The sequence below is a fragment of the Lithobates pipiens genome, unplaced genomic scaffold (genome assembly GCF_037356315.1).
Source record: "Lithobates pipiens isolate NorthernLeopardFrog02 unplaced genomic scaffold, aLitPip1_a1.2 Scaffold_18, whole genome shotgun sequence".
In the NCBI taxonomy this organism is placed as follows: Eukaryota; Metazoa; Chordata; class Amphibia; order Anura; family Ranidae; genus Lithobates; species Lithobates pipiens.
The window spans coordinates 417,405,841-417,430,844 of NW_027507758.1; the positions used below are offsets into that span (position 1 = coordinate 417,405,841).

General features: G+C 44.1%; 1 protein-coding gene across 4 annotated transcripts in view; it reads right to left on the reverse strand.

The window, feature by feature from the left end:
* The window catches only part of GPR160 (G protein-coupled receptor 160), a 106,069-nt gene that overhangs the window by 68,863 nt on the left and 12,202 nt on the right, over nt 1-25,004 (reverse strand). For 3 of the 4 annotated variants that reach the window (XR_013276848.1, XM_077488004.1, XM_077488003.1), the window contains exon 2: nt 20,535-20,593. The gene's annotated coding sequence lies outside the window, so the exon portion shown is untranslated. Of the gene's footprint in view, nt 1-7,463; nt 7,556-20,534; nt 20,594-25,004 lie in introns of all 4 variants that reach the window. The other variant, XM_077488005.1, reaches the window with a different exon arrangement.

Below are 25,004 nucleotides of genomic sequence, written 5' to 3' on the forward strand. Positions count from 1 at the left end.
CAAGTAATACGAGAATATACTTTGTGAATTTCTAAAGAAATGTGCTTGATTAATAAAACAAATGACATATTAAGTATTATACGGCAAACAAGTAACGTTTCAACAATTCCACCACAATTACAAGCAAAAAATCCTTTTCATCTACACAAGATACCATTCTGTCAACCCCAAATACATAAAAAGCTTTGCAAAGCTAAAGTCAGCTCAAATCTACAGGCAGTACAGAACTAGCTGCCTTGGAATCCAATGTCTTCTTAGGCCTTGACATGGCCTAAGATTTATACTCCAAACCGCCCTAGGCATGCTTGATGACAACAACGCATCGCTTTGTACAAGCCCTGCCCATTTTTGGTAAGAACTAGAGTTCAAAAGCACAAGGAATGCATCAAGTTAAAAACACCTTCTGCTTTAAAAAAAGCACTTTAACATATCTCTACTGTTGAATTTATCTACAAAATATCCAGCGCTATAAAAGAAGAAAAAAAAAAAAAAATGGAAGAGACGACATGTTTACACAATCTGTACATTTTGATACTTTAGCTGTTTGAAGGAAGAGCACAAAAGTAGCATCGATATTCCCATAGCACATTTTCCTAGATAAGGCTTTAGGTCAGGGGTGCTCAACCACTGGCCTGTGTTGCCCTCTGATGTGGCCCCACCACCTCCTGCTCTGGGATGGCGGGTCAGCAAGCCCAGATCGCGGGTTCCCAACCTGCCATTCCCAAGCACAGTTTGAAGAACGGAGCCGGCCCTAGAGGAAGCAGAGCAGGTGCTTCCTGTATAGCGCTGGCTCCTGTCATAGGCAGAGTGATCCCAAATGTACTCTGCCTGTGACAGAAGCAATACAGGAAGCATTGGCTCCGCTCTCTACTGCATCAACATGCTTCCTCTAGTGCCAGCTCCTGTCACACTGATGGGGGGGTTGGGAATCAGCCAGCAGCATCACCAGCAAGCAGGACCTGTCTGAAGGACAGCAGCACCCAGCGATACATGCAGGAATCCTGAGGAAGAAGTGAAGACTGAGGTCAGTTGAGGTGCAGGCAATCCTAGGCCCCCCTTCACACGATCGGTCTGATCAGGCCGCCTGTCTGTTTTTTTAAGCGGACCCAGCCAGGCCCTCCATTAATCTCTGAAGAGCGGTAGATGTAAATGAACTTGTGTCCGTTTACACCTGCCTATCTCCAATTCTGATCCCAAAAAAAAAAAAAAAAAAAAAAAAAAAAAAACACCACACGAATGGTATCTGTCCCCTTCTGTCTGGGTGGATCAGATCAGAGGGCCCATAAAGTAGTGCATATTGTAGGTGTCCCTATGTGCTGCATATGCAGCGTGGACACAAACCAATCATTGTGGGCGTGACCGGTTACCAAGTCACTAAAGTGGCCCTCGCTCCTCAAAAAGGTTGGGCACCCCTGCTTTAGGAGTAGCAGGTGCTGTAGCAACAACCAGCTGGAACTGGAACCATCACAGATTAAGATGTACATATTTGACAGCACACCACAGATTGCCAATTACATCCAATTCTTTATTAATGAATGATCACAACACAGAAGAAGTGCAACGTTTAGGAGACGCACAGGTGCCTGACGAAAGCATCCTGCTTGGCTCTGAAACAGTCAAAAGGCACTGAACCAAAAGTGCCAACAAGTTAAACACAGACCTGTTTATAACCTTTGGTACCATGGGAAACTCTCTGCTCACCCAGAGCTTACCTTCACCTGTCCTTAAAGGGGTTGTAAACCTCACTAATGGAATCTGAGCAGCGCACACACACATCCATCTGTAATTTACTTGCCTCTCTCCAAAGCTGCAAGTGTGGTTTCTCTCTGGAGCTTCATTCCTGTTTTATCAGCACGTGTCACTTCTGAGAAGTTTTCCTGACTCATGAGATAAATGTGTCTGGGGGGGGGGGGGGGGGGGGGAGAAGCACAGGGCTCATCTATTCAAAACACAGTTAAGGTGTGTGTACTTACCGGTGTCTTTCAGAAAAGCCACCTGAGACCTTGGCTCCTCCCCTCTGTAGGAAGCACCTGCGCCAGCTTTCCATAAAATTTCCTCCTCCCCTGCTGCTCCTCAGTTCTTTAGAGAGCACCTCCAGTTTGCTGGGGAGACAACATATGATACACATAATTATATCAATTCCTGTAAGGAAATCTTTGTGTCTTGATATACATCTGGGTGGGTACACGGCTGTCCTGAAAGACTCTGGGAAAGAACGTTGCCGGTAAGTAACTTGATTTTTTCCCCTAATCGTCTTTCAGGACAGCCACCTGAGAGGATAACCAAACACTTACCCTTAGGGTGGGACCACAGCTTGCAAGACTTTGCATCCAAAAGGTCTGATCTTTAGCTGACCATAAGTCCACTTTACAGTGTTTTACAAAAGTGGTAAAGCTGGACCATGTTGCTGCTTTACAAATCTGTTCCGGCGTTGCTCCAGCTCTCTCCGCCTGTGACGCTGCCATTGCCCTTGTAGAGTGTGCCCCAATTCCCTCTGGGATCTGCATACCTCCTAGCTTGTAAGCCTGTTCTATGGCTTCTCTTAGCTATCTGGCTATTGTGCTTCTTGAAGCTTTGTGCCCTGGCCTAGCTCCAGAAAATAAAATAAAGACTCAGTCTAATTGTTTTTGTTGCTTCTAAATAATGTAGGATGCATCTCCTGACATCTAAATTATGGCATTTTACTTCTTGTTCCTGAGAAGGATTCGGACAAAATGATGGTAACAATTTCTTGGCCTCTATGAAATCCTGAGGCCACTTTAGGCAGAAATCCCGGGTCCATTTTAAAAACTATGCAGTCCAGGAAAATCTGGCAAAGGGGGGGGGGGGTCTGATTGATAGTGCTTCTATCTCACAGACCCTTTAGGCTGTAGTAATTGCTACCAAAATTGCGTTAAGCGTCAGGATCTTCAGGCTGCAATCCTTTAGTGGTTCAAAGGGGTCTGCTGTCAGTTTGCAACACAAATGACAGGCCCCACTTTGGAAAGGCTGTACCTTGTATTGGCCTCTGTCTGCTTACGGATTTAAAGAGTCTGATTATTCATGGATTTGAAACTAAAACTTTCCTGGTAAACCAACAGTGCTGACACTTGGCTAACATATTTAAACTTAGTCCTTTAGCTACACCACACTGTAGAAATTCTAAGACTGCTACTGAGCTCTGTGTTTTGAAGTTGTTCTCTGTGCACCATCTGCTAAAACATTTCCATACTCTCTGGTAGATGTTACACGTCTCAACCTTCCTGCTTTTCAGCAGTGTTTCTATCAAACAGCTTGAGAACTCTTGCCTTTAGCAGCTGCTCCTCAGATACCAGGCGGCTAATTTCCACCTGGGAACAGTACACTGGGCCCTGGGATAGTAGGTCCTCCTGGACTGGTAGCAACCAAGGGGGCTCTATGGAGAGTTCTTTGAGCATAGAGAACCACGGTCTCCTGGGCCAGTGAGGTGCTATGAGAATGAATGCGTTTTCTGTACGCAATTTTCATATTACTGCTGGTAGTAGCACTGGTGGGGGAAACGCATAACATCTGCTGAATGCCCGCTTCTGTGCTAATGAGTCTACTCCAATCGATCCCTCCACTCTTCTCAAGGAGAAGAAAGCTCGAACTTTCCGGCTTTCCTTTGAAGCAAATAAGTCTACCTGAGGTATTCCCCATTTTTTTGTAATCTGGTCGAATACCTCCTGTTTTAGTACCCAATCTGCTTCTCTTACTTTCTTCCGCTGAGGAAATCTGCCACTTTGTTTACATCCCCTTTTAAGTGGACTGCTGAAAAAGAGTATGTTCTCTCCCCATTTCAAGATTTCTTCTGCTAAAGACCCCAAGGCTCCACTTCTGGTTCCCCCATTTGCTTATATAGGCTACTACCGATGAGTTGTGATCTGTGCATGATGTCCTCTCAATGCTTTCTGGAAGGACTGAAGTGCAAACCATACTGCCCTCAACTCCTTCCAGTTGGAATACCTTGTCCACTCTTCCCCCCCTAACCCCCCCCCCCCCCCCCCCATGCGCAGTCCCGCTGCCATGTCTTTAGCCATAGGGACTGTCTGGTAGAATTGGCTAGTGCCAAAAATCTGGCTGCCATGCGTATCAGCTTAGCCGATATGCATCTGCGATCTACACAATGCCTCCTAGAAGAGTGGGATAAAAAAAAAAAAAAAAAAAGGAGGATAAAATCCTTCATTGATATGTGCCTGAATACAGTTTAACCAAAATTCTACAATCCTGGCCACTACCGTTACTGCCATTGTTGGAGTTAGGCTTCCCACTGTGGAGTCCCATGACTTCTTTAATAGAGAGTCCATTCTCTTATCCATCACTTCAGATAAGACCCCCATATCCCCGAAAGCTAAATCTGTGTGCCAGGAAACTTGTGAGAAGGCTGCATCTAGCTTTGGGGTTTTGTTCCATACTGATGATTCATCATCTGCAAATGGAAACAGTCTATTTAAGGCCTTAGAAAAAAAAAAAGGTTCTCTTTCTAGTTCCTTCCGGTCTTTAATTGCCTCTATTAGGACCCTGTGAACAGGAAAATTCTTATTTTCCTGTTCTCCTAAACCCTCATACATTTGATCATGTAGGGATAAAGGTTTTTCAGTTTGTATCCCCAATGTGGTATTAACCACTTCAGCCCCGGACCAACAGCCTAAGGACCAGAGGTGTTTTTACAATTTCGCACTGCACTGCTTTAACTGGTAATTGCGCGGTCATGCAATGTTGTACCCAAACGAAATTTGAATCCTTTTCTTCCCACAAATAGAGCTTTCTTTTGATGGTATTTGATTGCCTCTGTGATTTTTATTTTTTGCGATATAAATGGAAAAAGACCGAAAATTGAGAAAAAAAAAAAAAAAAAAGATATTTTCTACTTTTTGTTATAAGAAAAATCGAATAAACTCAATTTTAGTCATACATTTAGGGCAAAATTTATTCAGCCACATGTATTTAGTAAAAAAAAAAAAAAAAAAATATGTCAATAAGCGTATATTTATTGGTTTGCGCAAAAGTTATAGCGTCTATAAACTAGAGTACATTTTCTGGAATTTACACAGCTTTTAATTTACGACTGCCCATCTCATTTCTTGAGGTGCTAAAATTGCAGGGCAGTACAAACCCCCCCCCCCCAATGACCCCATTTTGGAAAGTAGACACCCCAAGGAAGTTGTGGAGAGGCATGTTGAGCCCATTGAATATTTTTTTTTTTTGTCCCAAGTGATTGAATAATGACACAAAAAAAAAATAAAAAAATAAATAAAAAAAAAAAGTTTACTAAAAGATATATTGCTCACACATGCCATAGTTATATGTGGAATTGCACCCCAAAATATATTCTGCTGCTTCTTCTGAGTACGGGGATACCACATATGTGGGACTTTTTGGGAGTCTAGCATACGGCACCCCGAAAACCAATCACTGCCTTCAGGATTTCTAAGGGTGCAAATTTTTGATTTCACTCCTCACTACCTATCACAGATTCGAAGGCCATAAAATGCCAAAATAGCACAAAACCCACCCAAATGACCCCATTTTGGAAAGTAGACACCCCAAGCCATTTACTGAGAGGCATGCTGAGTCCATGAAATATTTTATATTTTGCCACAAGTTGCAGGAATTTTACAATTTTTTTTTTTTCGCACAAAGTTGTCACTAAATGATATATTGCTCACACATGCTATGGGCAGAAGTCAAATTACACCCCAAAATAAATTCTGCTGCTTCTCCCGAGTACGGGGATACCACATGTGGGGGACTTTTTGGGAGCCTAGCCACGTACGGGACCCCAAAAACCAAGCACTGCCTTCCGGATTTAAATATAAAATGCTACCAAAAAAAAAAAACTGTTAGCGATCGCAGGGATCAGGCCTGACTCTGCGATCGCTGCAGTTATGCGTTTAGTGTTTTGTAAGTGACAGTGATCGATCGATACTGCACTTGGGTGGGCTGGGCAGAGGGGCAAAACGCAGGTGCCAGCAGGTATCTGGGCTGATCCCGCTAACACTGCGTTTTTTTTGGAACCCTAAACTGCTGAGGATGCTAGTATAGATCTGATCAGATCAGATCTTAATCTGTTCAGATTCTATACCACTACGGGAGGTTTATGCTTTTCATGTGAGTGTTAGCAGTACTGACCCTAAAACCTAATTGATATCACCCGCCGGGTGATCAGGGGGTTAAACCTTTATTGGGTAATAAATGGTGGGTGCCCTGATGCTATAAAAAAGCAAACTAACCAGAGTCACCCGTAACACTTATACGGTGATCACTGGTGAAAGGGTTAACTAGGGGCAATCAGGGGGTTCAAATTTTTATTGGTAGCATATGAGGGTCCCTGGCGCTATATAAAAACCTGACGGGGAACCCAAATAACTAACTGGCTAACCAGCGTCACCAGTGACACTTATACTGTGATCGCTGGTGAAAGGGTTAACTAGGGGCAATCAGGGGGTTAAAACCATTATTGGGTAGTATATGGGGGTACCTAGCGCTATAAAAACCTGGCGGTGAACCTAAAAAAATAGCTAGCTACCTAGCGACACTAATGCAGCGATCAGAAAAATTATCGCTTAGTGACACTGGCAAAAGGGGGTGAAAGGGTTAACTCTAGGGGCAATCAGGGGGTTAAACCTTTATTGGGGGGGGGGGGGTGGTAAGGGGCTACCCTAGACCTAACACTAACACCAACTGCCCTGACAGTTTTTACTTTTACAACTGACACTGAATGCAGTGATCAGTAAATAAATGATCACTGCAATCAGTGACACTGTGGGGGTTTGTGTGCCTGTGTGTGCCTACATGTCAGTGTAGTGTTGGTGCACACTTACTCTGTCTTCTCCTCGTAGTCCGGTCAAAAAGACCGCCCCGAGGAGAATGACATCACTTCCTCCCTGCCTGTGTATACAATACACAGTGGGAGGAAGCTTCTAATTCACCAGGAGCGATCGAGAGGGGATGGCCATCCCCTCATCCCGGATCGCTCGTGAAGCGAAACGGACCGCCGTATCCAGCGGGAGGGGGTCTGATCGGACCCCCCACCCGCTGGAAGGCAAGCACGTACATATACGTGCCTGTACGTGCCATTGCAATGACGTACATTGGCAATACGGCGGTCCTTAAGTGGTTAATGGCTCCCAAAGCTGATCTACCTCTTCTAATGAGAGCTTGTATTAGGAGGGTTTTCTGGAATCCCCTTCCAGTGCCTCACCCTCTGATTCTTGGGAGCCAGACGCTGCACTGTCAGGTTTGTCCTCTGCCTCCTCCCTAGGGGCTACTAAAGGACTTGCACTAGTGGAGGGTAGTGCCAATTGTACTGAAGGAGGAGCAGTCTGCAGCTGTGAGATCTGAAACCCTTCAAAAAAGGTTTTGAATGACTCAAAAGGTACTGGATAGTTCCTTAACAGATGCTGCTAAATCATTGCCCTGCTCAGTGGAATGTTCTTACACTAGTTTATTAATACATTCCTTACCCAATGCTTTCCCCCAGGAATCTTTAAGTGTATTTCTACAAGAAGGGCACCTCTTTTTCGAGTTGTGAGAGGGCCTGTTTTTTTTCTGTTTCCTGAAATGACAAAGAAAACCCCACAACATTAATACTGCCATACTCTTACCTGCAAAATTGCAGGTGCACAGCGCCTTTCATGTGGGCCAACCTCACCAGGGGCCCCATGAACCACCCTCTGACACCGGAGGGACCTTGCCTACCCCCTTCCCCCCCTCTTTTTCCATGTACCCTTGGGGGGGGGGGGGGGGGGTGGTTTAGGCCAGGTTCCCCTTAACTTGATATGGCTGGAGCTGGTCTCTGCTGGAGCAGCATCCCTTCCCTCTGCATCCGACATGCTGGTGTCGCCACCGGAGCCTCCGCTGTCTACAGCATAGGTGGCTCCTCTCCAGCCCATGCCCGACTCCTCTTCATGTTTTATGGCCAGAAACCACGAACCCGGAAGTGCACACACCCTTCGCCAGACGTGACGTCACCCGCCACCAATACCCAGTGGTTTGCACAGTTGAGTGCTACATTTGCTGGGGGTATGAGACGGCCGGCCATGCACCTCCTTGCTCCGCACTCGGAGCTGAACAGGAGCCCCCCTGACCTCCATCTGCACTCAGTGATGAGGGGGGGGTGGCATTACAGGTCAGTCTGTTTTATTTAGTTTGCCCAGCCTCTGCTACTTTCAAGGACATTTGCCTGAGCCTCCTGGCTTGGTTTCCCTGGTGTCTCCCCTCCTGGAGGAAACACAAATAACTGAGGAGAAAATTTATGGAAAGCTGACGCAGGTGTTTCCTACAGAGGGGAGGAGCCAAGGTCTCTCAGGTGGCTGTCCTGAAAGACGATTAGGGATCTCTAATATATAAAAAAAATCATACATACATTCATACATACAAAAGTTTAGTACAAAACAGCCTATTGGGCAAACCCAGGCTCATGGAACAAAATATAGTACGCTCAGACCACAGAAACAGACTGAAATCACTGTAAGTTCATGACTGATATCAGGCCTTAGGGACAAAAAGGAGGATGATAAACAAGGCATTGTACCAGGTGTAAATCACCTAGACAGGTACTACATCAAACAATACCATTTCTCTGGAACACATTAATTACACTGGTATACAGGCATATTAGAATCAGCATTCGTAGACGGGGATTCTACCCAAATATCCCATACTTTGTGGTGCAGCCACAAGAAAATGCAAGTAAAACTCCAGTTGATCGACTCCTGGAGAGCCCACAATATAGGTATTAAAGCCTATACTCACTACTCCCACCCACACGATTGCTACGCCAGGCAAGACTAAATCTTTTGCACACCTATTCTGCTAGCAAATTCCTCCAATGCCTCCATTTTACCGTGCCCATGGTCAGACCATAATATAGTAGCATTTGAGACCTCACATATAGGTCTAGCCCCCACCCCCTTCAATTGGCGCCTTAATGACTCCCTTCTATCGGATCCCTCTATACACCAGCAACTCAGATCTCACCTAGAAGAATATTTTAAATATAATACCTCAGAAGAAGTTCTTCCCACCTCCATTTGGGCAGCTCATAAAGCTGTTCTGAGAGGTCATATTATAAACATTGCTGCTGCCAAGAACAAAGCCAAACTGGCAGATATAAAATGTCTCACTAAGGAGCTTGGGGACTTCTATAATAAACTGCACCATGCAACTTCTCTAGAGTTAAACAAAACATATTCAGTCCAAACACTAGACACAATCCTTTCTGAAGACACAGAAAAGTCACAGATTCTCAAAAGCTAAATTTTTACTGCATGGAAATTCATCCTCTGCAATGTTTGCCAGAAAGTTAAACCATGACTCCCCCCCATGTATACAAATTACGTGATCCAAGGGGAAATCTAATGACACAGGTAAGACATACTTTAAATCTTCACCTCCTTTTATAAAAATCTTTTATCAGGCCCCCAGTCCCATCCTCAACCAGCTGCTTTGGACTGGTTGAACGCCCTTCAGCTTCCAACACTCAATGACCAGCAAATTGCTACACTCAATGAACCGTGTACAGATGCTGAAATCTCATCCATTATTAAATCCCTCAAAACTTCAACAGCCCCTGGTCCAGATGGATTCTTGTCCACCTACTACAAAAAAAAAAAAAAAAAAAAAAAAAAAGTGCCCCTTTACTGACCCCTAACCTCACCAAGAGGTTTAATTATATTCTGCTGGGAGGTCAATTTCCTGAAGAATTGCTTCTGGCAAACCTTTCCCTTATACCCAAACCACAAAGACCACACCTTACCACAAAATTTCCACCCCATTTCTGTCCTCAACAATGACCTCAAATTATTTGGGAGGTTATTAGCCAATAGATTAGCTTCAGTCATAACCTCTTTAATACATACTGACCAAACCGGATTTATCCCAGGCAGGCAACTAGTAGACAATATTAGATTAGTCACCAACATAGTTCAAGATGCAAACCTTCGTTCCCATTCCCTCTGCCTACTTAGCCTTGATATACATAAGGCCTTTGACAGTGTCAACTGGTCTTATCCAAATCACCTGTTACCAAAATTCGGCATTTCAGATAAATTAATCCATGGATTCAATGCCCAATACCACTTTCCCCAAACCAGAATAAAGATACTGGACAACAATTCGGACTTCTTCCCCTTGAGCAGGGGGACAAGGCAAGGATGCCCACTCTACCCTCTCCTTTTTGCATTGGCTATAGAACCGCTTGCTCAAGCTATAAAGGAACAACCTTAACATCAAAGGATACCACAAAGACCCATTCCACTTTAAAATTAGTTTATTCCCTAAATTACTATATTACTTTAGAGCTCTTCCTATCAACGTCCCTAAAACAAGACTAGAAGCTATCCAACGCGAGAATAAAAAACCCAGATGGAGTTACTCTTATGCATAGAACACAACCTCGGGGTGGTCTAGGCCTCCCGCACCTCTGGCATTACTTCCTGGCTGCCAGACTCAGATAGCACAGTGGTTCTCTTCTAGCACCAACATCCCCTGGTTGAACTTTGAGATTTCCTCCATTGCACCACTTAAAGGGGATTCTTTGGCCCACCACCAAAATCAACCACACCCTCCCAAAGAAGAACATAATTATAGCCAACTTGGTACACTTATGGTATAGAATCAAAGACAATTTCAAACTCTCCTCACAAACACCCCCACTAGCCTCGTACCTCGGGGACCCCAGATTACCTATTGCTTTTATAAACCCCACCCTTTTTCAGGCCTGGACCCAAAAAGGACTCACCACTCTCAAATCATTAGTTTCCAACTCGAAATTTCTCCCAGTCAACACGCTACAAACTAAATTCAATATACAATCTCGCAGTACATATTGATTTGTGATTTTTACTCATCTTACTACGCACTCTACATTACCCCTCCCAGTATACCGTTTGAGCACATTTGTATATCAACTCCTAGAGATAAGAGATTAATCTTTTTTTATAACAATCTTTATTTATAGGAGACAGGGTATTACAGCTTGATATACAGTAAAAGAATGAGAAAAAATTTAAAATGAACAGAGGCTAAACATTTGCTGTAGGTAATGCTGATACGCAATACTCCAGTCGTTCTTTTGTTTTCCACTTGTAGTGGGAACAAGAACATGAATAGTCAACAGTCATAAATTAAGGGGGGCAGTCCTGCGTAATAGCGGCACCAAAGTGCCATTTCCCTGCTCAAGTCAGGTTGTCCCATGGCGTCAAGTCGCCAAATTTTTGTTGGGCCACCCAAGTCCTCACCCGTCACTCAACATATCAACCATCTGCCCGTAGGCAGCCATAACTATTCAAATCATAAAGTATTAGAAAGTAATTAAGTGAGAAAAAGAAGGGAAAAGAAAAGTGGTTTAGAGCATACCTGAAGCCTCTCGTGCGACTCCGCCTCCTCCCCAAGCTCCGTCAACCTCTCCATACATGTAGGATGATCAAGGGGGTGAGTGAAGAGAATAGCATCCTGCCTCCCCGCCCCTGATTAATGAAATGTTAAATTGAGTGTTGGAGTCTCCTCAGCTCCTGGTCACCATCTGTAAACCCTGGGGGGAGTCCCCTTAGGGATGGCTCCGCCAGTTCCAGGAGGGCCACATCCAAACTGGATGAAATGTGTCCAGGGTTCGATATATACACTAGCCAGGGCTGCCAAATCGTGGTGAAGCGGTCATGGGCCCCCCTGCAAGTGGCAATCCACCCCTCTGCCTCCCGGATGTCACCCACCCTGCGGTGCCACTTCTCCTTACTTGGGATTTGCGGATGCTTCCAAAAAACAGGGAGCAGCCGCTTAGCTGCATTTAGCAAATGAGGCAGCACACTCTTGTACTGGCTCACTGGCATGGGAGGAATGGGTAGCAGGAAGTGAATTGGGGATAGAGGAATATCTATGCCTGTGATTTCTTTGATCAGAGATTTAATGTCCTCCCAGTAAGGTCTGATTGCAGGGCAATCCCACCAAATGTGCAGAAGAGTGCCCCTGTGGCCACAGCCCCGCCAACATTGATCAGACGTGGATGGGTATATCCTTGCTAAATCTGCCGGCACACAGTACCAGCGCATCAGTAGCTTGAAGTTCATTTCTTGCGTCTTGGAATCAATCGAGCTGGACCGGGTAAGTTGGTAGAGGCAAAATAGGGGTGAAAGTTATCTCCAAGTCCCTTTCCAAGGCTCTGATGTAAGCGGGCTTCACTGTGGGGGATGCAGAGTTAAGCAGTTGATAGAGTTCAGAGACCATGTGTGGTATTGGTTCTTCCGGTATCAGGAGACGTTTGAAGGGTGTGAGGGAGGAGATATCCTGTATGGAGTCTCCCTGTGTTTTAAAAAAAAAAATGGTGGAGTTGCCTATACCACCAGAAGTCCATAGGGAAGCACCCCCTCCGATCTCAGAGTTTCTAGGGACATTAGTTTGCCATTCTGCATTAATTTACTACAACTAGCGTCTCCATCATCTGCCCAGGGGGCCAAAGAAAGCAGCCTGTTCCCCCGGAGGGAACCATAAGTAACCCCCCAGTGGGGACACAGGGGGTGCCAGTGTCAAATTGGCATTAAGTCGGTCCCAGGTTCTCAGGGCCTGGATCGTCAGCGGGGAAGTAAAGGTGGACAGACCATTGTGCTCCCGTGCTAGCCACGGCGCATAGGTCAAATTTCTCCCTGCCATATATTTTTCAAGAGAGACCCATAATTTGGATTGAGTATGGAAGCGCCAGTTCAGTATTCTCTGGAGGATTATTGCCCTGTAGTATCTTTGGGCACGTGGGAGAATGTTCATTTTGATGATATTGAGTCTGCCCATCCAAATGAAGGCTTTATTCACAGCTTTTAGTAGGGAGGGGAAGTTAGTGGAGTATAGGGTGTCAAACCTGTCTGTCAGCCGTATACCTAAGTATTTTATAGACGCTTTGGCCCATGTAAATGGAAAGTCAGTACGCAACCTGTCAGTCAGGGAAGGCGTCAATTGGATAGGTAATAGCTCTGATTTTGTATAATTAATTTTGAAGTTAGAAAGTGTCCTGAAGCGCTGGAGTTCCCTCATCAGGTTAGGCAAGGAGATCAGGGGTTCCGTGAGGTGGAAAAGTACGTCATCGGCATAAGCCGAGAGCTTATGTTCCATACGCCCCACCGTAAGTCCCTTGATATCCGAGTTCGCCCGGACCGTACGAAGAAACGGTTCCAGCACCAGGGCGAACAATAGTGGCGAGAGGGGGCACCCCTGTCCCGTGCCATTTCTGATCGGGAAGCTGGGGGAAAGGAAGCCATTCAATTTGACTTGGGCATTCGGGTCCGAGTACAGAGCCATAATCCAGGTAAGCATGTGTGTGCGTAGGCCCAACGTTTCCAGCACAGGACGTAGGTAGGTCCAGTCCACACAATCAAAGGCTTTCTCTGCATCGGTAGACAGGATCAGGTAGGGGGGAGATTCGGGGGAGGCACGCGCCCAGTGAATTAAGTGGATTGCTCTGATAGAGTTATCCCTAGCCTCTCTACCTGTTACAAACCCCGTTTGGTCCGGGTGGACAATTAGTGGGATCAGGCGTTTCAGTCTGGTCGCGAGAATCTTGGCCAGTATTTTTATGTCTACATTAAGAAGGGATAGGAGTCTGTAGCTCTGGGGCATAGTAGGGTCTTTCCCTTCCTTGAGAATTACAGATATATGGGCAAACAGGGCTTCACTAGGGATTGCGGTGCCATTCGCAATGGAGTTAAAGTAGTTACACATGGGCTCGGAAAGTAAGGGTAGAAAGTTTATAACAGGCCTTGGTGAACCTGTCTGGACCAGGGCTCTTCCCGTTAGGCAAGGAGTTCACCGTGGTTATGAGCTCGGTGGCGGTGACAGGGGCCTCCAGCGCAGAGCACAGTTTGTCAGTGGGGGCAGGCCAGATGCAGTCAGATAGGTTTGAATGTCTTTCAGTCTTGCATCTTGGTTCTCTCGGGTTTGTGTGGAGTTCAGGTTATAGAGGGTGTTATAGTAGTCCTGGAACCCTGCGGCTATTTGGGAGGACCTGACCGTGTAGACCTCTGAGGAGAGGCGTAGCTTGTGTACGTGCATGAGAGCCTGTTTCTTCCTTAGAGCTCGAGCCAACATTCGGCCGCATTTATTGCCATGCTCATAGTATCTATGTGATAAGTATCGCAATTGCCTGCGTGCCTGCCTGTCCAGCAATCGAGAGAATAACTCTCAACTCCGTCAGTTCCCTCAGAGCCTCAGGGCTGCTGTCCTGTGTGTGCTTAAAGAGGAAGTAAACCCTGATGGGTTTACTTCCTCTTTCATTCCCTGCAAAGGCAAATCATTATGGACTACTATGCATCGCATAGTAGCCCATTATGTGTCACTTACCTGACACAGGAGCCAGCGATGTCGCCGCTGTCCCCTGTAGTCCGCCGCATCCATCTTGCTGGTGGCGTCTCGCAGCTTCGCCGCTGTCATTCGGCGAAGCCGCGATGACGTCACTCCCGTGCATGCGTACGGGAGTCGACACGCGCGGTAGCTCCATTCTTGGAAATGCCGCGCTCAGTGCGCCTGCGCGCCGCTGTCTACGGCGCATGCGCCGTAGACAGCGGTGCCCGTTTTCGGGCAAATATCTCCTAAACCATATAGGTTTAGGAGATATTGCTTGGACCTACAGGTAAGCCTTAATCTAGGCTTACCTGTAGGTCAAAGTGGTTTGTAAGGGTTTACAACCACTTTAAGTTCCGCCAGTTGGAGTGCCTGGAGTACCCTATCAAAATCTGTTTGTCGGGCTTTCTTAAGTCTGGATCCCTGCGAAATCAGTTTGCCTCTCACCACTGCCTTGTGGCCCTCCCAAACAATCCCTCTGCTCATCCCCTCCGTGCAATTTTCCTTAAAGTAGTGGGACAGTACCTCTGTGACCCCTGAGACCACTGCTACATCATCCAGCAGGGATTTGTTTAAGCGCCACGACCAGGCCCTACGGGTGGAATGTGGTAAAACCAATGTCGCCGTTACCGGGGGCATGGTCAGAAATCGTAATGTTCCCAATAGACGAGGCCTGCAGCAGCTCCAGGGCCAAGTGGTCTACACAGATCAGATCCATGTGGGTATAGACGTCATGTACTTTGGAATAGTAGCTATAATCTCTATCTGAAGGGTGGAGAACTCGCCAGCTATCCAAGAGGCGGTGGGTTTGTAGAGATCTGCGGAAGTGTTTTAGAAAGGCATTTGAGTGGGAGGGGGAGTTTGTGCGAGGTGTCCAGTTGTGGGTCTGGGCTGATATTAAAGTCACCCCCTAGGATTAAAAGGTCCTTCCCTGAATTCCGTCAGACTATCGAGGGTGGTATCTAAAAAGGCGAGTTGATTTGAGTTCAGAGCATAGCTTGTGGCAACCGAGTTTCTGTCCCGCTATAGTCCCCTTCAAGAAAGCGTATCTACCCTGAGGGTCTACCTTACTCTCTATAGCTTGAAAAGGGCAGGGTTTGTGTATGGCAATAGCGGTGCCTCTAGAACTGTATAACCATCTTAATACACTCGCCCAACCTAAAAAAAGTCTAGCCCTATGTGAAGCTGGGAATCTGACTTAGAATGCACATTCTCCATAGAAACTTGGCACAATATGATTGAGAACCTCCGTAAGTGCAATCATGCAGCAGCCTTTAGAGTCCCCTTTAAAGTTACTCACTAGATGGTACATGATCCCTTCTAGAATACATACATTCTACCCTGCAACCTCCCCTCACTGTTTCAGAGGATGTCCTGAGGAACGCAACTTTCTCCATATATTCTGGAGCTGAAAACTCCTGGATACTATATGGATTGCAATGGTCAACAGACTTGAGAAATCCCTTAGAAAGAAGATCACCCTCACTCTACAGATATGCCTCTTCTAAGCTACAGTTCCTGATGTTCCCCCCTCCCTGTAACAGACTAATTCACTCGTTGATCAGTACTATTCAATGGATGATAGCTTTTAATTGGAGGTCACAAAATCTACCATGGCCCCAGGTAGAATCCAGAATGAAAGCACTTAAGTTATCAGAACGTATCCACCATACATTGTTGGATAATATGCACACTTTCAATAACAAATGGATCTACTGGTCACTACCCACGGATTCTACCTCATAATGTCATCAGATAGTCCAAATGTTACTTCTGTACTCTAAACTAGTGGTCATCAACCCTGTCCTCAGGGCCCACTAACAGGCCAGGTTTTATGTATTACCTTGGGGAGATGCAGACTAGAATACTGCAATCACTGAGCAGCAAATGATATCACCTGTGATGCATTTCATTTATCTTGCAAACCTGGCCTGTTAGCGGGCCTTGAGGACAGGGTTGATGACCACTGCTCTAAACTAATCAATCCTTATTCCTGGTATGTTCTCCCACTCACATACAAACTTATCAATTATTCTGTATGACTCCCCACTGCATAAATTCTATCATGTACCATTTTTATATATTTCACCGGCTCTGTAACTCATACTTGCATACATTTTATACTGTTTGAAATTGTACAATTTCCTGTCTTCCAAATAAAAAAAAAAACTTTTTTTTTTGTTTGTTTACAACAAAAGAAAAATGCAAGTAGCATAGAGAGTGGTAAAGTTAAAATAACCAGATTTTTCCAAAAGTTTATAGAAGGAGCCGAGGTGGCTTTCCACCCAAGTACAATAGCTTCACAGGCATAATAAAATAATATACCCAAAAGTGTTCTGGAGGCCCTACATGGGGCTAGAGAGTATCAGTCCCAGCAGACACACTTCAATCTTAACCTCTTGAGATCCGCGCTATAACCGAATGACGGCTACAGCGCGGACCTCCTTTGCCAGGACGACGTCTATTCACGTCGTCCCGTGCACGAGCGGCCTGTGCGCCCCCTGAGGGGCACGCGCTCTGATCGGCGAGTCAATGAGACTCGCCTGATCACCGCTCCGAGTAAGGGGTCGATCACCGGCGGCTGTGATCGGGACATCAGTCCCGATCATGGCCAGTGTATCAGTGCCCACCTGCCAGTAACCCCCAGAGAATTAAAAAAGTTCCACCTAGCAGTGCCATACATCAGTGCCCACAGTCTGCCTCAACAACATTGCTGCACCTCAGTGCCACATATCCATGCCCATCAGTGTCATCTACCAGTGCCCCCCTATCTGTGCCCACCAGCGCATTTCAATGAAGGAGTAAAATAAAAATACCACCAAATAAAAAAAAAAATACCACCAAAAGAAAGCTCTATTTGTGGGGAAAAAAAATGATAAAAATTTAATTTGGGTACAGTGTTATATGGCCGCGCAATTGTCATTCAAAGTGCATCAGTACTGAAAGCTGAAAATTGGTCTGGGCAGGAGGGGGGTTTAAGTGCCCAGTAAGCAAGTGGTTAAGGGGCACCTGAATGGTGGTGACAGAATAAATGAAGTAACGGCTGTCTAGAAGATCTGGATTTGGGGACACTGCCAAAAGACATGGATGAAATCCACTGAGACTGACCCACACCTCCAGCAGTTGGTTGGGACAGACAGGCATATCCTATGCAGATGTTTGGGGGGAAAGTTGAGAACTTGGTCAATCCTCAAGAGGCAGGTTGGAAAAAAAAAAAAAAAAAAAAAAAAAAAAAAGCACACCACGCCCCACAAATTTTGACAAACTCCAAGCATTATGAAAGAATGGACTGCTGTTGGTCACCATATAACCCAGAAATTGATTGACAGCAGGCCAGGGCAAATTGCAGGGGTCTTGAAAAAGAAAAGCCAACATTGAAAATATTGACTCTTTGCATAAACTTAATGCAATTGTCAATAAAAGCCTTTGACACTTATGAAATGCTTCAGTATACCACAGTAACATCTGAGAAAGAGCTAAAAAACACTGAAGCAGCAGACCTTGTGAAAAATGTATATTTGTGCCATTTACAGAACTTTTGGCCCTTGTTGTATTAAAGGTCTGCAACTGCCCTCCAAGGACAGATCTGATCTAAGTATTTGATATCATTACTCACCCAGATAATGGACACTAAAGGGGGTTATTTACTAAAGGAAAGGCCACTTTGCACTGAAAGTTCACTTGGAAGTAAAGTCGCTGTAGATCCGAGGGGGACATGCAAGGAAAATAACAGCATTTTAGCTTGCACATGATTGGATGATAAAATCAGCAGAGCTTCCACTCATTTCAGATCTACCCCCTTATATTTATAGCGACTGCACTTCCAAGTGCACTTGCCTTTTGTAAAGAACCCCCTAAATCTCTGCCTTTGCAGATGCTACTCTTATGGACCAAGCTTTAGGCTGGGTTCAGACTACTCATAATTGGATGCCACTTATACCACATTTGAAAACATGTTTTCTTCAATGGGTATGCACATGTGGGTTGCATCCACACTCCACAAAATTTGTGTGCATTTTCTGTGCAGTGTGGTGCAAATTGCAGGCACATAATCTTCAATGGGGAACACATCCAATTTCCAGATGTGTTCTGTTCTGAACAGGAATTCTCTCCCTCTCCTCTTACACCTCTACCCCCGTGCGCTGGTCGGCTGATCCGCAGCTACAGCAGAGGAACCGCTGAATGATTTTTATATCTTTGCAGGGAAACCGGAGCTGCAAGTTGTACCGGACTAGTGCGAATCCAGCCTTAAATTCATGTTTTTTTTTTTCTTAAAGAGATTGCTTGGTTCTCAGGAGATCTGTGAGCAAAGAGTTGGTGACTGTCAGTCACCGGTGTCTTCCCTGCCCTCCTCACACACTCCCTGGTGTGCTGGTCTGCAGAGGAGCCAGGTGCCTGACCAGGGTTTTGGGGAGGGGGGGGTCCTGACCATATGGTTTTGATCTTTCACCAGCCTGGACCGGCTTTGTGATGTCAGCAGACAGACTTCAGCCCACTGTCTGCTGAAAAAGGGACACAGGAGTGCGGAATGAACTGTGATCCACAGGAAAAAGTACAGCCAAATAAGCTTTGACTGTACTTCTCCTTTATGTGATCTGATATGTGGAGGTTTATGCAACAATTCCCTTAGCTTTCCACCCCCCCCCCCCCCCCCCCCCATCTTCTTGAGGGAGATCAGCCTCCAGTTAGAGATTGTGGACTTAAGAGGATACTTCAGATCATTGTAGCTCTACTTGAAGAGCATGCGTCGTCCTTAAAGGCATAAAAAAAAAAGCTAACGTTGGCCTAGCTTGTAAATCTTATGTATACCTTTTTAAGCCTAAACAATGGCCATATGTATGCAACTAGATGTTACTTTGTCCAATAAAAAAATAGCTACGTATTGGAAAAAAAAAAAAAAAAAATCTCCACAGCCACATCTGCAGCCTTTTGTTGTCACCATGAAACCTCCACTCTTAGGCCGCGTACACACGGGCGGATTGTCTGCCCAACTTAGTCCGCTGAACCGTGTTTCAGCGGACAATCCGCTCGTGTGTGGGCTTCAGCGGACTTTTTCAGCGGACAGTCTGACGGACTAAGTCTTTTGGAATTTCCGTAATTTTGTCCGTCCAAACTTGGTTTCAGCGGACAGTCCGCTCGTGTGTAGGCAAGTTGGACGGACTAAGTATGGCGCATGCTCAGAAAGGATTTACACGGCCGAAGGTTGCATTGCAGTGTATTGGACGTCGTTTTTCTAGTCCCGTCGTACGTGCTGTACACGTCATCGCGCAAGCTTTCAGCGGACTGTCTGTTCATCGTGTGTGGTCAAGTCCGTTCATTCAAATGTTGGACGCACTGTCTGTCGGATTGTCTGACGAACTTAGTTGGGCAGACAATCCGCCCGTGTGTACGCGGCCTTAGAAGCTTTTTCTTCAGCTGTTCAGCGCAGCATGGCTCGCCCATGTGCAGTATCTGAATGGCCCCACAGCTTTCTGGGAACCGCAATGTGTCCTAGAAGGCTGCAAGGGAAGGAGGGGGGCAAACGTCTGCTCAGATCAACGCCGCAATCCCTTCTGAAGTGGGAGCAGGTACCTGTCAAAACCAGGTACCCACAACACTTCCGCTTGAAGTACATGAATGCAGCTTACAAGCATATGCGAGTTCTATTTTTTGCATATGCACAATTGCTGTAGTTGCGTTTATGCTAGCACAGCTGTATACACGAGTACAACAGCACACAGCCTTTTTCAGGTCATTGATAGGCTGTACACTGCCCTTAGTTTCTGGCCTAGGCCAAAATGAGGTCATACATCCCATGAGTCTGCGTGGACAATTTCTTCTCATCTAGGTGGAGGGGCCGTCTCAGGTAAGCATGCCCTTCTGCCTGAGCAGATGGATTCCATGACACAAACACTACATGATTCAACCGCCCTTACTCCAAGTTGGCCATGGCTAGAAATGCTGAGGGATGTTTTTCAATGCGATTTCTCAACAGAAAGCATGAAGACATGGAATGATATGAGAGTGATTTGAATAATTAAAAATGTAATAGTATTTTCAGTTTGTGGTGCTCAGACACACTTAAGTTCCACTTTACTGCATTGTTTAATTCACCATGTATAAAAAAAAAAAAGCTATTAAATATATATTTTGAGGGAGCAGCTTTTTAAGCACAACTCGTTACAGTCTGTATAAACACAAGAAGTCCTTTATCAGACAAAGCTTGCACTTACTTTTGGGTGGTTAAATGTTGCTTAGGCCACTGCTGGTTCAGGATGTTGACTGGAGCAGACTGAAATAAAAATAATTCATTTTAATAAAAATGTAAAATGTGAGTATGCTAGCCTTTAGATCTATTGTGCATTACATGCTTTAAAGTAGAACACGCAAGTAGGATAGCGTTAGAACATAGGCTTTTTTTTTTACTACCGAGCCCCTGTTGGAAAAATGTTAACCTTTTAATTGCTGTTCCAGGTGACACCAACAGCAAAAACTAAAGCCTATACTGTACATAATTTCTAATCCTTGCCCAAGATGAAAAATGTTGGGCCTATACTTAAGGATAGCTACAGTATATGCTGGAAAAATATTAAGTAAACGAACTGCATAGCCAAAAATTTCACAGTGTCAAAGTGTACAGTGTAAACATCCATCAGCCATGTCCTCATTTTTAACACAATTGGGTTTACAGATAAAGAGACATCCTAGAGAAGAACCTACCTTCAGCTTGCATCCACACTTTGGCACAGTTAATAGCACATTGCTAGGTAAGCAGATACTGAAACGATTATTAAAGCTGGCCATACATGGATTGAATTTGGCCAGTTCAGAAGGAACCAGCCGAACTTCGATCAATGAATGGCTGGCCATTCCAGTTCATAGCGATCACAAGCTCACGAACGAGACTGCTGAAAAATTTCAGTTTGATCATTGCTGCAGCCAATAGGGTGCAGATCAGTGTATTCTGACAGCAAGGCGGCAGGGGAGTGTCCTTTGTCAGAATACAATGGCACAGCAGTGAGGATTCCTACCTACATAGAATGTGTGGATGTGGGAATTGGCTCGGTTTTTTTCGTTCAGCCAAAATGATCCAAGCATGGGCAGCTTAAGGCTGTCTAATAATAATAATAATAATAATAATAATAATAATAATAATAAGTACAATTTCCATCGAATCTACCAACTAGGCAAGTAGAGAATGGAGTTTTTTTGGTATGGGGGTAATAAGCTAGCCTAAGATAGTTCACGCTAACTTTTTATACCTAACCCAGACCAAAAGTTTGGTTTTGGACTATACCGGTACTTTATATAGAAACAAAAAAGGAAGTTTGTAAACAATAAAATTTAACACATGTTTAATAATTACAAAAAAAAAAAAAAACGACAAAATACAAAATATCAAATAAAATCATAATACATCCCAGATTAACATATACAGATACTCATAATAGAGTTCAATTCTGGTGGTGAAAGTGGAGAGTTCCTCTACTAGTTTCGTGGGTAGTCCACTTCTTCAGGAGGAGGTCTATATAAACAAATAATATACAGTTCATCAATAAATTCATATAGATAGAAAACGAGAACATAATTCAGCCAATAATATAGAGTAATAGAAGGGGCCCACTTATCCAAAGTTTGTTTTTACCTTCCTTCTCTCCGATTCTCTGGGTGAGTGAATGTTCCCACATTCCCCTTACTTTTATTTTTATTTGTTACTCTATATTATTATTGGCTGAATTATGTTCTAGTTTTCTATCTATATAAATTTATTGATGAACTGTATATTTGTTTATATAGACCTCCTCCTGAAGAAGCGGACTACCCGCGAAACTAGTAGAGAAACTCTCCACTTTCACCACCAGAATTGAACTCTATTATGAGTATCTGTATATGTTAATCTGGGGTGTATTATGATTTTATTTATGATATTTTGTATTTTGTCGTTTTTGTAATTATTAAACATGTGTTAAATTTTATTAGCGTTTACAAACTTCCTTTTTGTTTCTATAAATAAAGTACCGGTATAGTCCAAAACCAAACTTTTGGTCTGGGTTAGGTATAAAAAGTTAGCGTGAACGGCTATCTTATTACCCCCATACCAAAAAAACTCCAGTCTCTAAAAACTCTATGGATGATGGTACATCACATTTGATTTATATTTACCTGAGGCTATACTCTTAAAACCTTTCCAACTAAGTATAAGGGGTTACCTGACTGGATACAATTGTAAAGCATTGTTAGGTTCGTCCTCATATTATACAGTTGTGGCAAGTCTAAAAGGAGATCAGAAATAGTACAACTGGATAGTATAATGCCAGCTTAGGGCTTGCCCTCTAAATTCAGACGAGCACAGCTTCTTTTAAAATCGCTACATATACAAAACACACTTATGACTAATGAATCTGCTCACAGATTAGCCAAACTAGGAACAGAAAATTGTTGACACTGTCCCATAATAATCATGCTGATTTTTGCATTCTGCAGAGAATCAAGTCCAAATATAACTGCATGGATTTCTGTAGTGTGTGAATCCGTGCATATCAGACAAACTCAAAAATAGTCAAAATTAGCAATACTAATTTTAATCATTAAAATATACACATACACTTTGGGTAAATAAAGACGTGCAACAATTACAAGGCAATTTTTGAATGATTGCCTGGATACAGTCATGGTTTCTCAGACATCTTCAGTTACCTACACAGTAACTGTAGCAGCAAGCAGGCATGTACTGGCCATTGGGACTACAGGGAGTTTCCCAGTGGGCTGATGGCTCAGTGGGCCGGTTTCAGTGACAAAGTAATGGCTGTGAGGCTTGCCCTCGACTTCATGCAGTGATGTGAGAAAGATGAGAAAAATACAGAGGAGAATAAATGAAATAATAAAAAAGGAGGTTAGTGAGGACTCCTTATGTTATGCTACTTATGTTTTTTTGCACAGTTACGTATAGTTTTACATACTGTTTTTGTGCTTGTTTGCAAAATTAAAGTGGGCTGGTCTGGATGAAGTCCAGGGACAAATTTTTGTCCCAGTCCAGCCCTGGCAGCAAGAACAAGAAAGTGGCATGTTACTGTAGGTAGGTATAGAAGCCATAGCATTCATTGTAGCTGTGCTTTCATTATGAGAAAGGGAGGCATCGGTGCTGTGTGGAAATAAATGCGGTTTCACACAAAAGCAGCTGTAGTTGCAATTTCTACAGAGACCAGAGTATAAACTGCTACTTTTGAATAACCTAAAGCAGAACTTTACCCATTATGGTTTGTTTAAAAAGCAAAAGAATATACATTCCACATTAATTATACTACCAAAATTAATGTGCATTCTAAATTGCCTCCAGCAATGCTACAGTTTCTTCTTGCTGAAGGCCACCAATTTGTTGAATCCCAGAGCAGTCACTTCCTTGTTGGAATTTCTAGCCCTTCACCTCAAAAATTAACAGTCATTTTCTTTAACCACTTCGGGACCGCCCCCACGCAGATATACTGCAGCAGGGTGGCCCTCCTGTGTGAAATCAGGTACCTGTACGTGATTGAGTCTGGGGTGGGCGGGTGCACCGCTGGCGATCTGCTCCCACTATGACTGGACATAGCGGGAGACAATCAGCGGGGCCAGTGGACCTGATGGTCACCGGCACCTTGCGAACATTCTCAGGAGAGGCAGAACGGTAAACAAGGCAGATCGCTGTTCTGTCAGAGAGGAAGATGGAGGAGATCTGTGTTCCTGCTTAACAGGAACACAAGATCCATCTTCCCAAGTCAAAGCATCCCCCACGCAGTTATAAAGCACTCCTTAGGAACACACTTAATCCTTTGATTGCCCCTGACAACCCCATTCCCTGCCAGTGTCATTAGTACAGCGACAGTGCAATTTTTTTAAGCACAGATGACGAAAAAGTGTTACTTAGCCCTGGTTCACATTAACATGCGATTTGACATTTGGCAATTGCCGGCAAAAGGCATCAGCCTAAATCAGTGCAATGTAATTTTTTTTTTTTAAACATTCCATAATTTACACGCTATAAAACGTTTGTGCAAAGCAACATAAATATACACTTATAGGGATTTTTTTTTGTACCAAAAATATGTAGCAGAATACACATCGGCATAAATTGATGGATAAAGTTTGATTTTTTTCACTTGGGCATGTTTTATAGCAGAAAGTAAATTATATATATATATATATATATATATATATATATATATATATATATATATATATATATATATATATATATATATATACATATATATACACATATATACATACACACACACACACACACACACACACACACACGGTTCAGCTCTAGTTTCTATGCAGAAGTGCAAAGCAACAAAATTTGATTTTTAAAAAGGGGGCGATTATATATCCACTGTAAATCTTTTAACAACGAGAAGGTTGTTGCAGTGATTTCCCCTCGCTTTTTTGTGTCCAAGGGACAGGAAAAGGGAAATCTCCCCAATGGAGGCAAAATAAATAAATTACTAATACTACTGACAAGGGTTCAGATTTTTTTTCAGTCCCCCCCCCCCCCCACCACTACACAGTATTCATTCTATTTCATTACCAATACAAAAACAAACTTTAGTAGTTTAGGACTACTATTGAACAAGAATAGGTACAAAAGGGAAATTAAATGAAGCACTTGGATAGTGGCGGTAAATTTAACCATGGAATGTTTATTAATTGTAAATATACAGACA